The sequence below is a fragment of the Halichoerus grypus genome, chromosome 8 (assembly GCF_964656455.1).
Source record: "Halichoerus grypus chromosome 8, mHalGry1.hap1.1, whole genome shotgun sequence".
Taxonomy (NCBI): domain Eukaryota; kingdom Metazoa; phylum Chordata; class Mammalia; order Carnivora; family Phocidae; genus Halichoerus; species Halichoerus grypus.
The window spans coordinates 5,816,906-5,831,960 of NC_135719.1; the positions used below are offsets into that span (position 1 = coordinate 5,816,906).

The 15,055-nt window shown below is 40.7% G+C and overlaps 1 pseudogene; it reads right to left on the bottom strand.

Annotated features, from left to right (window-relative positions):
- Positions 1–327: 327 nt before the first annotated feature.
- LOC118521412 (cytochrome c oxidase subunit NDUFA4 pseudogene) lies at positions 328–1,791 on the bottom strand (annotated as a pseudogene).
- Between the last annotated feature and the right edge of the window lie 13,264 nt (positions 1,792–15,055).

A 15,055-nucleotide genomic window follows, 5' to 3' on the forward strand; every position in this document is an offset into this window, starting at 1 on the left:
GCAAACCCCACATCCCCATGCTTGAGTCCATTACGGTGCTCCTCCCGTGTGGCTGAGGCCCTTCTTGGAAGAGGCCTGTCACAGTAGACGTTATTGCCTTTCTTTACTGGAGCAGGAATCTATCGTCCAATCACAGTCATCCGTGTCGAATTTTATTTTTGTTTTTTCAAGTTTCAGAGATTTATTCAGCAGTGTAAACCCCAACACAATACGCCGACATGATTTCATGCATTGAGAGGGGAAATCTTTCCTGGATAAAGAGGAAAACTACATGGATGACTTCTGCAAGACCTCCATCCTAAGCAGCTTTATAGAGAAACATTTCGTTTAGAAGTCTGGACCTTCTTTCTTCAGTTTGCCGTAATCTACATTCACCGAGTAAATCTTGTATTGGTCATGGAGACCCCGTGTGTTCCAGGGTTCTGGGTTATTTTTCTTATCTTAACTGACATCTGGATTGAACGATGCCACGAGCAAGACATACCGCGCTGCCCCAGTACCTCCCCCTCCGATAAATACGAAGCTCATATGCTTCTTGGCCGGACCCAGGATCTGGCGAAACAATGGGGGCGGCAGAGGCTCCGGGTCCAGGAGAACAGATCAAATCTGCAGGTCCCTACACCCTGTGTCCAATTTTAGATCGATTTCTAGGATTCTCCAGCATCTCCCACTAAGAGCTCCAGGGTTCTGCCTGCTAGGCCGTCCTAAGGATGAGCAGCAGAAGGAGGAGGGAGTCCAGAATCCTTGAGAACTCAATCCTTTTGGCCTGGGAGGTGGAGGTGGGGTGTCTGGAGGCCAGAGGCCAATGGGACAAAGAACACTGTCCTCTGTGAAACCTTAGGCTGCAATTAATATCACCGAGGCTCCAAAAGACATCCCATCATTCTAGTAAGAAATGAAAAGCCGGAGAGGCTCAGTGCCCAGACTGGCCGGCAGACACCTGCCCGGCCAGGCGCCTCCAGCAGAGGGCGCCCGCAGGGATGGGAGGTGCCCCCACACCCGGTCCGGTCCCATCTGGTCCTGCTCACCCAGAGCAGGGCAGGTACCAGGAGACCTGCAGCCCCTGGGATACGAGTCATTCAAAGGAGAGGCCCAGGAGTGTTGAGGGCGGGGGAGATAGAGGCTGGAGCACTTGACCTCAACCTTGCACCCCAACTTTGCTCATCTTCTTGTTACGCGTTTGTCACTCGTTTTGCACTGATTGGGTTTCCATCTAGCGCAGGGCACAGCCTGGTCTTCCCCGCACACTGCTTTCAGATTCACCTGCTGAAGACACCCCTCGAATCATGTGCTTCTGCTCCAGGACCTGCAATGACTCCCCAGGTCCATGACATCATGTGATGTCTCTGTCTGGTGTCAAGACCTTTGACGATCTGCTTCCTCCCTTCCGATCTGTGTCGTCTCTATGTGCAACCGTTCCCCTAGGGCAGACTGGTGCCCTCGCTCGCTCCTCCCAAACTGCCACCTGCTTTCTCTTCTGTAAAATGGCCCTGGTAGTGCCCCCCCCCCCATAGAGTCACTGGTATATGGATTACGTGAGAGAACACCTGTGAACCACACGCCTGGTGCACAGTAGGCATTATGATAAATGTTTGCAGTGATAATGATGCTGCTTCTGAACTAATCCGTTCCTTTTTAATATGCCCCCACCTCTTTGCCCAGCCAAGACGTCTCTGTCTTTCACAGCCCAGCTCAATGCTGCTCTTCTTTCCAGAAGCCATGCAGGGTCACTTTGGGCCAGTAGTTTGCAAGGCTGGGGCTCACCTGAGAAAGTCCATTTTTCTTTTTCATGGCTTAAAATGTTTTCTTTTAGTGGTAGAAGCACATAACATAAACTTTACCACCTTAACCATCTTTTTTTTTTTTTTTTTTTAAGATTTCATTTATTTATTTGACAGAGAGAGACACAGCGACAGAGGGAACACAAACGGGGGGGTGGGGGAGGGAGAAGCAGGCTTCCCACAGAGCAGGGAGCCCGATGCGGGGCTCGATCCCAGGACCCTGGGATCATGACCTGAGCCAAAGGCAGACACTTAACGACCGAGCCACCCAGGCGCCCCATCCACCTTAACCATCTTTAAGGGTACAATGCTGTAGTGTTGAGTACATTCACATCATTGTGCAACAGATCTTTTGAACTTTTTTATCTTGCAAAACCAGCACTGTACACATTAAACAAAAACTCCCCATTTCCTGCTTGCCCCAGCCCCTGGCAATCACCCTTTAACTTTTGTCTCTATGAATTTGACTACTTTAGATACTCAATATAAGCGGAATCATACAATATTTATCTTTTTGTGACTGGCTTCTATCACTTAGCATGAGGTCCTCGAGGTTCATCCGTGTTCAGCGTGTGGCTTCTATCACTTGGCATGAGGTCCTTGAGGTTCATCCGTGTTCAGCGTGTGACAAGATTTCCTTCCATTTTTAAGGCTGAATAACATTCTATCATATAGTGTATATACATACATACATACACATATTTGTAAACCACATTTTTAAAAAGATTTTATTTCTTTATTTGAGAGAGAGAGAGAGAAAGAGCGTGCATGAGCAGGGGGGAGGGGCAGAGGGAGAAGCAGCCTCCCTACAGAGCAAGGAGAAAGATGCCGGGACTCGATCCCAAGACCCTGGGATCATGACCTGAGCTGAAACCAGACGTTTAACTGACTGAGCCACCCAGACGCCCCAACCACATTTTGTTTATTCCCTCATCCACTGATGGACATTTGGGGTGCTTCCATCTTTTGGCTATTGTGAATAATGCTGCCATGAACATGAGCATGCAAATATCTGTTTGAGTCCTTGCTTTCAGTTCTTTTGAGTCTTTACCCCAAAGTGGGATAGCTGGATCATACAGTTCTTCTATGTTTCATATTTTGAGGAACTGCCATACTGTTTTTTCTTGGCTGTTGCACCATTTTGCGATCCCACCACCAGTGCACAGGGTTCCAATTCCTCCACATTCTTGCTGACACTTGTTATTCTCTGGTTTTTAATGGGTGTGAGGTGATAATATCATTAGTCTGTTTTTGCTTTTGCTGCCTGTAATTTTGGTGTCATATCCAAGAAATCATTGCAAAATTGAACGTCTTGAAGCTCTTCCCCGATTATTTCTTCAAGAAGATTTATACTTTTGGGTCTCTCGTTTAGGTCTTTAATTGATTTTATTTATTTTATTTTATTTTTTTCAATTTTAAATTAATTATTGTATATGGTATAAAGTAAGGATCCAACTTTATTTATTTATTTTTGCATGTGGATAACCAGTTTTCCTAGCACCATTTGTTGAAGAAATGGTCCTTTTCCCATCGAGTGGTCTTGGCATGCTTGTTGGAGATCGTTTGACCATACATGGCTATCCAGTGTTGCTAGAGAGCCCAAGTAAATTTTAGGATGGATTTTTTTTTCTTTAATTTCTGCAAAAAAAAAAAAAAGAAAGTCACTGGTATTTTGATAGGGATCGTGTTGAATCTGTAGAGCACTTTGGGTAGTAATGACTTCTGAACAATATGCAGTTTTCTGATCCATGATCATAGGATGTCTCCATTTACTGGTGTGATTTTTTAAAAATTAAATTATTTTAGAGAGAAAGAGAGAGAGCACAAGCAGGAGGGGCAGGAGAGGGAGAGAGAATCCCAAGCAGATTCCATGCTGAGCATGGAGTCCCATGGGGGGCTTGATCCCATGACCCTGAGATCACAACCTGAGTGGAAACAATGAGTTGGCTGCTCAACCAACTGCGTCACCCAGGCACTCCTACTTGTGTAATTTTTGTATGTTGGACCATCTTTGCATTCCAGGAATAAATTCTACTTTTGTCATGGTGTATAATCTTTTTAATGTGGTTGAATTTGGTCTGCCAGTATTTTGTTGAGGATTTTGGAATCAATATTAGGGTAATTCTGGCCTCATAAAACAAGTTTAAGAATGTTCCTTCCTCTTCAACTTTGTTGGAAGATTTCGAGGAGGATTGGTGTTAATACTATTTTAAATATTTGGTAGAATTCTCCAGTGAAGTCATCTAGTCCTGAGCTTTTCATTGTTGGGTGGTTTTTTATTATTAGTTCAAACTTCTTACTGCTTATAGGTCTGTTCAGATTTTCTTTTATTGAAGTTCAATTGACATATAACATATTATTAATTTCAGGTGTACAACATAATGATTCTATTTGCATAATTGCAAAATGATCACCACACAAAGTCTAGTTAGCATCTGTCACCATACCTGGTTACACATTTTTTTTCTTGCAATGAGGATTTTTAAGATCTATTCTTTCAGCAACTTTTATATATGCAATATAGTATTATACTCACCATGCCACACATTGTACTCCTTAGACTTTCTTTCTTTCTTTCTTTCTTCTTTCTCTTTCTTTTTTCTTTTTGTTTCTTTTCTTTGTCAGATGTACAATATAGTGATTCAACAATTCTATACATTACTCAGTGCTCATCACCATAACTGTATTCTTTTTTTTTTTTTTTAAGATTTGTTTATTCATTTGAGAGAGAGAGAGAGAGAAATAGCATGAACAGATGGAGGGGCAGAAGGAGAGGGAGAATCCCCGAGCAAACTCACTGCTGAGTAGAGAGTGTGATGCGGGGTTCGATCTCAGGACCCTGAGATCATGACCTGAGCCGAAATCAAGAGTCTGCTGCCTAACTGACTGAGCCACCCAGGTGCCCCACCATAACTGTATTGTTAATCCCCTTCATCTATTTCACCCATCCCCCTACTCATCTCCCCTCTGGTAATGACCAGTTTGTTCTCTGTATTTAACAGCCTAGCTTTTTTTTGTTTTTCTCTTTTTTTCTTTGTTCTTTGTTTCTTAAATTCCACATATGAGTGAAATCATATGTTATTTTTCTTTCTCTGACTTATTTCACTTAGCGTTATACCCTCCAGACCCACTCATGTCATTGCAAATGGCAAGATTTCATTCATTTTTATGGCTGAATAATATTCTGTCGTGTATATATACCACATCTTCTTTATCCATTCATCTATCAATGGACACTTGGGCTGCTTCCATAATTTGGCTATTGTAGAAAAATGCTACAACAAACATAGGGGTGCATATATCTTTTCAAATTAGTGTTTTCATATTCTTTGGGAAAATGCCCAGTAGTGGAATTACTGGATCATATGGTAATTTTATTTTTAATTTTTTGAGGCACCTCCATAGTGTTTTCCACAGTGGCTCCACCAGTTTGCATTCCCACCAACATGGCTCCTTTTTCTCCACGTCTTCACCAACATTTGTTGTTTCTTATGTTGTTGATTTTAGCCATTCTTACAGGTGCGAGGTGATATCTCATTGTGGTTTTGATTTGCATTTCCCTGATGATGAGTGATGTTGAGCATCTTTTCATGTGTCTGTTGGTCATCTGCATGTCTTCTTTAGGGAAATGTCTGTTCATGTCTTCTGCCCATTTTTAATTGGATTATCATTATCATTATTATTTGTGTTGAGTTGTATAAATTCTTCATATATTTTGTATACTAACCCCTATTGGATATGTCATTTGCTAATGTCTCCTCCTATTCAGTAGGTTGTCTTTTAGCTCTGTTGATTGTTCCTTCACTGCAGAAACTTTTTATTTTGATGAAGTTACAATAGTTTATTTTTGCTTTTGTTTCCTTTGCCTTAATAGGCATATCTAGAAAAATGTCGCTATGGCTATTGTCAGAGAAATTACTGCCTATGCACTCTTCTAGGATTTTTTATGGTTCCAAGTCTTATATTTAGGGCTCTAATCCATTTTGAGTTTATTTTTGTGTATGGTGTAAGAAAGAGGTCCATTTTCATTCTTTTGCATGTAGCTGTCCATTCTCCCAACACCATTTGTTGAAAAGACTGTCTTTTTCCCATTGGTTATTCTTGCCTTCTTTGTCAAAGATTGATTAGCCATATAATCGTGGGTAGGTTTATTTCTGGGCTCTCTATTCTGTTCTATTGATCTATGTGTTTATCTTCATGCTGGTACCATGCTGCTTTTATTACTACAGCTTTGTAGTGTATCTTGAAATCTGGGATTGTGATACCTTCAGTTTTGTTCTTCTTTTCCAAGATTACTTTAGCTATTTGGGGTCTTTTGTGGTTCCCTACAAGTTTTAGGATTGTTTGTTCTAGTTCTGTGAAAAAGGCTGGTGGTATTTTGATAGGGATTACATTAAATGTGTAAATGGCTTTGGATAATAGATTTTTTTTAAAAAATATTTTATTTATTTATCTGACAGAGAGAGACACAGCAAGAGAGGGAACACAAGCAGGGGGGTGGGAGAGGGAGAAGCAGGGTTCCTGCCGAGCAGGGAGCCTGATGCGGGGCTCGATCCCAGGACCCTGGGACCACGACCTGAGCTGAAGGCAGCCGCTTAACTGACTGAGCCACCCAGGTGCCCCTGGATAATAGATTTTTTAAAAAAATATTTTATTTATTTATTTTGACAGCGAGAGAGAGACAGTGAGAGAGGGAACACAAGCAGGGGAAGTGGGAGAGGGAGAAACAGGCTTCCTGCTGAGCAGAGAGCCTGATGTGGGGCTCGATCCCAGGACTCTGGGATCGTGACCTGAGCCGAAGGCAGACGCTTAATGACTGAGCCACCAAGGCACCCCAGATATTTTTAATATTATTGGTTCTCCCAATCCACAAGCATAGACTATCTTCCCATTTGCATCCTCTTCTATTTTGTTCATCAACGTTTTATAGTTTTTGGAGTACAGGTCTTTCACCTACCTAGTTGAGTTTATTCCTAGGTGTTTTATTATTTTTGGTGCAGTTGTAAATGAGATTGTTTTCTTAGTTTCTCTTTCTGTTACTTTATTGTTAGTGTATAGAAATGCAACAGATTTCTGTATATTAATTTTGTATCTTGTGACCTTACTGAATTCATGTATCAGTTCTAGTGGTTTTTTGGTGGAATCTTTAGGGTTTCCTGTATGGAGTATCATGCCATCTACAAATAGCAAAAGTTTTACTTCTTTCTTATCAATTTGGATGCCTTTTATTCCCTTTTCTTGTCTGATTGTTACTACTAGAACTTCCAGGACTGTGTTGAATAATATGATGAAATGGATATCCTTGTCTTGTTCCTGATTTAGGGGAAAAGCTCTCAGTTTTTCACCATTGAGTGTGATGTTAGCTGTGGGTTTTTCATATATGGCCTTTATTATGTTGAGGTATGTTTCCTGTAAACCTATTTTGTTGAGGGTTTTTATCATGAATGGATGCTGTACTTTGTCAAATGCTTTTTCTGCATCTACTGAAATGATCATATTTTTTTTTATCCTTTCTCTTGATGTGATGTATCATGTTGATTGATTTCTAAATATTGAACCACCCCTGCATCTTTGGAATAAATCCTACTTATTGTGGTGAAAGATTTTTTAAATGTATTGTTGGATTTAGTTTGCTAATATATTGTGGAGAATTTTTGTATCTTTGTTCATCAGAGATATTGGCCTGTGGTTCTCTTTTATGGTAATGTCTTTATCTGGCTCTGGTGTCAGGGTAATGTTGGCCTCATAGAATGAATTTGAAAACTTCTCTTCCTCTTTTATTTTTTGGAGTAGTTTGAGAAGAAAAGGTATTAACTCTAAATGTTTGTTAGAATTTGTCTGTGAATCCGTCTGGCCCTGGACTTTTCTTGGGGGTTTTTTGACTACTGATTCAATTTTATTGTTGGTATAATCAGTCTATTGAAATTTTCTATTTCTTCTCGATTCAGTTTTAGGAAGTTACATGTTTCTAGGAATTTATCCATATCTTCTTGGTTGTCCAATTTGTTGGCATGTAATTTTCATAAAATTCTTTTATAATTGTTTGTATTTCTTGTGTGGTTGTTATTTCTCTTCTTTTATTTGTGATTCTATTTATTTGAGTCCTCTCTCTCTCTTTTGATGAATCTGGCTAGAGGTTTATCAGTTTTGTTGATCTTTTCAAAGAACCAACTTCTAGTTTCATTGTATTGCCTTTTATTTTCTTTTTAAGTTTATATATCATTTGCTTCTGTTCTAATCTTTATTTCCTTCCTTCTGCTGGTGTTGGGTTTTGTTTGTTCTTCTTTTTCTAGCTTCTTTAGGTGTAAGATTAGGTTGTTTACTTGAGATTTTTCTTGCTTCTTGAGGTAGGCCTGTATTGCTAAAAATTCCCTCTTAGAACTGTTTTGCTGCATCCCAAAGATTTTGGACGGTTGTGTTTTCATTTTCATTTGTTTCTATATAACTTTTGATTTCTCCTTTGACCCATTCATTGTTTAATAGCATGTTATTTAACTTCTATGTATTTGTGGTCTTTCCAGATTTTTTTTGTGGTTGATTTCTAATTTCATAGCGTTGTGGTCAGAAAAGATGCAAGGTATGACTTCAATCTTCTTGAATTTGTTGAGACTAGTTTTGTGGCCTAATCTGTGATCTATTCTGGAGAATGTTCCAGGTGCACTTGAAAAGAATGTGTATTCTGCCGTTTTAGATGGAATTTCTGAATACATCTTTGAAATCCATCTGGTCCACTGTATCCTTCAGAGCCACTGTTTCCTTGTTGATTTGCTGTTTAGATGGATTTAGTCCATTGATGTAAGTGGGGTGGTAAAGTCCCCTACTATTATTGTAATACTGTAAATTAGTCCCTTTATGTTTGTGATGAACTGCTTTATGTATTTGGGTGCTTCCATGTTGGGTACATAAACATTTACAATTGTTATATTCTCTTGTTGAATTGTCCCCTTTATTATTAGTGGCCTCCTTGTCTCTTGTGACAGTCTTCCTTTTAAAATTTATTTTGGGTAGGGGGAGGAGCAAGATGGCAGAGGAGTAGGAGACCTGGATTTCGTCTGGTCTCAGGAATTCAGCTGGATAGGGAGTCAAACCATTCTGAACACTGACAAACTCAACAGGAGATCGAAGAAAAGAAGAGCAACAACTCTCTGAACAGAAAAGCGACCACTTTCTGGAAGGTAGGACGTGCGGAGAAGTGAATCCGAGGCGATATTCGGGAGGATAGACGGCGGGGGAGGGGCCTCCGTCGGCCGCTTCTGGCAAGTGATAGAGCCGCGGAGCACAAAGTCGGAACTTTTAGAAGTCGGCTCCGCTGAGGGACGTCACTCCGGTGGCTAAGCGGGGGGTGGAACCCTCGTGGGACAGTGTGGTCTCAGGACCCTCGGGGTCACAGAAAGAACAGGGGTGCCTGAGTGCGGCAGAGCTCCCAGGTATCGGAGCAGGGAAGCCAGCTGCAGAGACGGAGCCCAGGCGCGGGCTCTCAGCTCGGGGTTGCCATAAACCGTGATCCGCGGCACAGTCGGGCCACTGCTCCTCCAGCAGGGACCCAACAAGCGGCAGATCCGGGGAGACTCACCTTCTTCCCCCGGGAGGAGAGGTGCGGGAGCGCACCGCGGGGATCTGCTGGGTTTGGAGACTCCACACGGGGTCGGGTGCCAGAGATAGAGACGCTCGGTCACAGGCCGGGTGAGCGCGGAGTGCGGCCGGAGACCGGGGAGACGGGAGTGACTGACTGCTTTTCTCTGGGGGCTCGCTGAGGAGCGGGACCCCGAGTTCTCGGCTCCGCCGGGGCGGAGACTGGGAGGCCGCCATTTTCACTCTCTGCCTCCAAAGCTGTACGGAAAGCTTGCAGGGAACAAAAGCTCCGGAGAGCAAACCCGAGCAGATTACTTAGCCCGGACCTGCAAGGGCGGGGCAATCCCGCCTCCGGCAAAGACATTTGGGAACCACGGCAACAGGCCCCTCCCCCAGAAGATCAGCGAGAACAGCCAGCCAAGACCAAGTTTACCGATCAATGAGAACGGCAGAACTCCAGCGCTAGGGGAATACTGCACATAGAATCCATGGCTTTTTTACCATGATTCTTTAGTCTTTCGAAGTTAATTTTTTAAAATTTTCTTTATTTTTTTTTTCTATTTTTTTTGAATTTTTCTTCTTCCCTTTTTCAAACAAAATCTTATCAATTCCTTTATTTTATTTTATTATTTTTTTTTAAAAATTTTATTTATTTGACAGAGAGAGACACAGCGAGAGCGGGAACACAAGCAGGAGGAGAGGGAGAAGCAGGCTTCCTGCTGAGCAGGGAGCCCAGTGCGGGGCTCGATCCCAGGACCCTGGGATCATGACCTGAGCCGAAGGCAGATGCTTAACGACTGAGCCACCCAGGTGCCCCTCAATTCCTTTCTTAAAAATCTTTTTAAATTTTCATTTTTATAGTCATTCTATCCCTTCATTGTAGTTAACCTTATTATATATAAGTTTTTCTCTCTTTAAAATTTTGGGATACAGTTTCTTCTAACAGACCAAAATATACCCTATATCTAGTGTATAGCTTTGTTCTAGTCTCCCGCCTTCCCGCTGGATCACGTTCTCTCCTTTTTTTTTTTTTTTAATTTTTCTTCTTTCCTTTTTCTTTTTTTTTTTTTTTTTTTTTTTAAAGATTTTATTTATTTATTTGAGAGAGAGAATGAGATACAGAGAGCATGAGAGGGGGGAGGGTCAGAGGGAGAAGCAGACTCCCTGCTGAGCAGGGAGCCCGATGTGGGACTTGATCCCAGGACTCCAGGATCATGACCTGAGCCGAAGGCAGTCGCTTAACCAACTGAGCCACCCAGGCGCCCCTTCTTTCCTTTTTCAACCAACTTATCAATTCCCTTTTAAAAATCTTTTAAAATTTTCATCTTTACCGTCATATTCCATCCCTTCATCGTATTTACCCTTATTTTTGTATATGTATAAGTTTTTCTTTCTTTAAAATTTTGGGAGGCAATTTCTTCTAACAGACCAAAATACACCCAAAATCTAGTGTGTGGCTCTGTTCTATTCACCAGCCTGATCATATTCTTTTTTTTTTTTTTTTTCCCTTTTCTTCCCCCCCGGTGTCAGATCTCTTCTGATTTGTTTAGTGTATGTTTTTCTGGGGTTGTTGTTACCCTTTTAGCATTTTGTTCTCTCATTCATCTATTCTTCTCTGGACAAAATGACAAAATGGAAAAACTCACCTAAAAAAAAAAAAAGAACAAGAGGCCGTACAGACTGCCAAGAACCTAATCAATACAGACATTAGTAAGGTGTCGGAAGTAGAGTTCAGAATGACAATTATAAAGATAATAGCTGGGCTTGAAAAAAGCATAGAGGATACTAGAGAATCCCTCTCTGGAGAAATAAAAGAACTAAAGTCTAACCAAGTAGAAATCAAAAAGGCTATTAATAAGGTGCAATCAAAAATGGAGGCTCTAACTGCTAGGATAAATGAGGCAGAAGAGAGAATTCGTGATATAGAAGACCAAATGATGGAGAATAAAGAAGCTGAGAAAAAGAGAGAGAAAAAACTACTGGATCACGAGGGGAGAATTTGAGAGATAAGTGATACCATAAGATGAAACAATATTAGAATAATTGGGATCCCAGAAGAAGAAGAAAGAGAGAGAGGGGCAGAAGGTATATTGGAGCAAATTATAGCAGAGAACTTCCCTAATTTGGGGAAGGAAACAGGCATCAATATCCAGGAGGCACAGAGAACCCCCCTCAAAATCAATAAAAATAGGTCAACACCCCAATATCTAATAGTAAAACTCACAAATCTCAGAGACAAAGAGAAAATCCTGAAAGCAGCCTGGGACAAGAGGTCTGTAACCTACAATGGTAGAAACATTAGATTGGCAGCAGGCCTATCCACAGAGACCTGGCAGGCCAGAAAGGACGCATGATATATTCAGAGCACTAAACAAGAAAAATATGCAGCCAAGAATACTATATCCAGCTAGGCTGTCATTGAAAATAGAAGGAGAGATAAAAAGCTTCCAGGACAAACAAAAACTAAAAGAATTTGCAAACACCAAACCAGCCCTACAAGAAATATTGAAGGGGGTCCTCTAAGCAAAGAGAGAGCCTAAAAGTAACATAGACCAGAAAGGAACAGAGACAGTATACAGTAACAGTCACCTTATAGGCAATACAATGGCACTAAATTCCCCATATCTTTCAATAGTTACCCTGAATGTAAATGGGCTAAATGCTGCAATCAAAAGACACAGGGTATCAGATTGGATAAAAAAACAGGACCCATCAATATGCTGTCTGCAAGGAACTCATTTTAGACCCAAACACACCCCCAGATTGAAAGTGAGGGGGTGGAAAACCATTTACCATGCTAACGGACATCAAAAGAAAGCTGGGGTGGCAATCCTTATATGAGACAATTTAGATTTTAAACCAAAGACTATAATAAGAGATGAGGAAGGACACTGTATCATACTTACAGGGTCTATCTAACAAGAAGATCTAACAATTTTAAATATCTATGCCCCTAACATGGGAGTATCCAATTATGTAAGCCAATTAATAACAAAATCAAAGAAACACATTGACAATAATGCAATAATTGTAGGGGACATTAACACCCCCCTCACTGAAATGGACAGATCATCTAAGCAAAAGGCCCAACAAGGAAATAAAGACTTTAAATAACACACTGGACCAGATGGACTTCACATATATTCAGAACATTCCATCCCAAAGCAACAGAATACACATTCTTCTCTAGTGCCCATGGAACATTCTCCAGATTAGATCATATGCTAGGTCACAAATCAGGTCTCAACCAGTTCCCAAAGATTAGGATCATTGCCTGCATATTTTCAGACCACAATGCTTTGAAACTAGAACTCAATCACAAGAGGAAAGTTGGAAAGAACTCAAATACATGGAGGCTAAAGAGCATCCTACTAAAGAATGAATGGGTCAACCAGGAAATTAAAGAAGAATTAAAAAAATTCGTGGAAACAAATGAAAATGAAAACACAACTGTTCAAAATCTTTGGAATGCAGTAAAGGCGGTCCTAAGAGGAAAGTATATAGCAATACAAGCCTTTCTCAAGAAACAAGAAAGGTCTCAAATACACCACCTAACCCTACACCTAAAGGAGCTGGAGAAAGAACAGCAAATAAAGCCTAAACCCAGCAGGAGAAGAGAAATAATAAAGATCAGAGCAGAAATCAATGAAATAGAAACCAAAAGAACAGTAGAACAGATCAACGGAACTAGGAGCTGGTTCTTTGAAAGAATCAATAAGATTGAGAAACCCCTGGCCAGACTTACAAAAAGAAAAGAGAAAGGACCCAAATTAATAAAATCATTAATGAAAGAGGAGAGATCACAACACCAAAGAAATACAATTATAAGAACATACTATAAGCAACTATATGCCAGTAAATTAGACAATCTGGAAGAAATGGATGCATTCCTAGAGATGTATAAACTACCAAAACTGAACCAGAAAGAGATAGAAAACCTGAATAGACCCATGACCAGTAAGGAAATTGAAGCAGTCATCAAAAATCTCCCAACAAACAAGAGTCCAGGGCCAGATGGCTTCCCAGGGGAATTCTACCAAACATTTAAAGAAGAATTAATAGCTATTTTTCTGAAACTGTTCCAAAAAATAGAAATGGAAGGAAAACTTCCAAACTCATTTTATGAGGCCAGCATTATCTTGATCCCAAAACCAGACAAAGACCCCATCAAAAAGAATTACAGACCAATATCCCTGATGAACATGGATGCAAAAATTCTCACCAAAATACTAGCCAGTAGGATCCAACAGCACATTAAAAGAATTATTCACCATGACCAAGTGGGATTTAATCCTGGGCTGCAAGTTTGGTTCAATATCCGCAAATCAATCAATTTGATATAATACATTAATAAAAGAGAGAACAAGAACCATATGATCCTCTCAATAGATGCAGAAAAAGCGTTTGACAAAGTACAGCATCCTTTCTTGATTAAAACTCTTCAGAGTGTAGGGATAGAGGGTACATATCTCAGTATCATAAAAGCCATCTATGAAAAACCCACAGCAAATATCATTCTCAATGGGGGAAAAACTGAGAAAGTGACCCTAAGTCTGTAAGGCTTAAACTTAAAAACTGAGTTACTGACCCTAAGGTCAGTAACACGGAAGGGATGTCCACTATCACCACTGTGGTTCAACATAGTACTAGAAGTCCTAGCCTCAACAATCAGACAACAAACAAATAAAAGGCATCTGAATTGGCAAAGAATAAGTCAAACTCTCACTCTTTGCAGATGACATGATACTCTCTGTGGAAAACCCAAAGACTCCACCCCCAAACTGCTAGAACTCATACAGGAATTCAGTAAAGTGGCAGGATATAAAATCAGTGCACAGAAATCAGTGGCATTTCTATACACCAACAACAAGACAGAAGAAAGAGAAATTAAGGAGTCAATCCCATTTACAATTGCACCCAAAACCATAAGATCCCTAGGAATAAATCTAACGAAAGAGGCAAAGAATCTGTACTCAGAAAACTACAGAATACTCATGAAAGAAATGAGGAAGACACAAAGAAATGGAAAAACGTTCCATGCTCATGGATTGGAAGAACAAATATTGTGAAAATGTCTATGCTACCTAGAGAAATCTATACATTTAATGCAATCCCTATCAAAATACCATCCACTTTTTTCAAAGAAATGGAACAAATAATCCTAAAATTTGTATGGAACCAGAAAAGACCCTGGATAGCCAGAGGAATGTTGAAAAAGCAAAGCAAAGCTGGTGGCATCACAACTCCGGACTTCAAGCTCTATTACAAAGCTGTCATCATCAAGACAGTATGGTACTGGCACAAAAACAGACACAAAGATTAATGGAACAGAATAGAGAGCCCAGAAATGGACCCTCAACTCTATGGTCAACTAATCTTCAACAAAGCAGGAAAGAATGTCCAATGGAAAAAAGACAGTCTCTTCAACAAATGGTGTTGGGAAAATTGGACAGCCACATGCAGAAGAATGAAACTGGACCATTTCCTTACACCACACACAAAAATAGACTCAAAATGGATGAAAGACCTAAATGTGAGACAGGAATCCATCAAAATCCTAGAGGAGAACACAGGAAGCAACCTCTTCGACCTTAGCCGCAGCAACATCTTCCTAGAAACATCGCCAAAGGCGAGGGAAGCAAGGGCAAAAATGAACTATTGGGACTTCATCATGATAAAAATCTTCTGCACAGCAAAGGAAA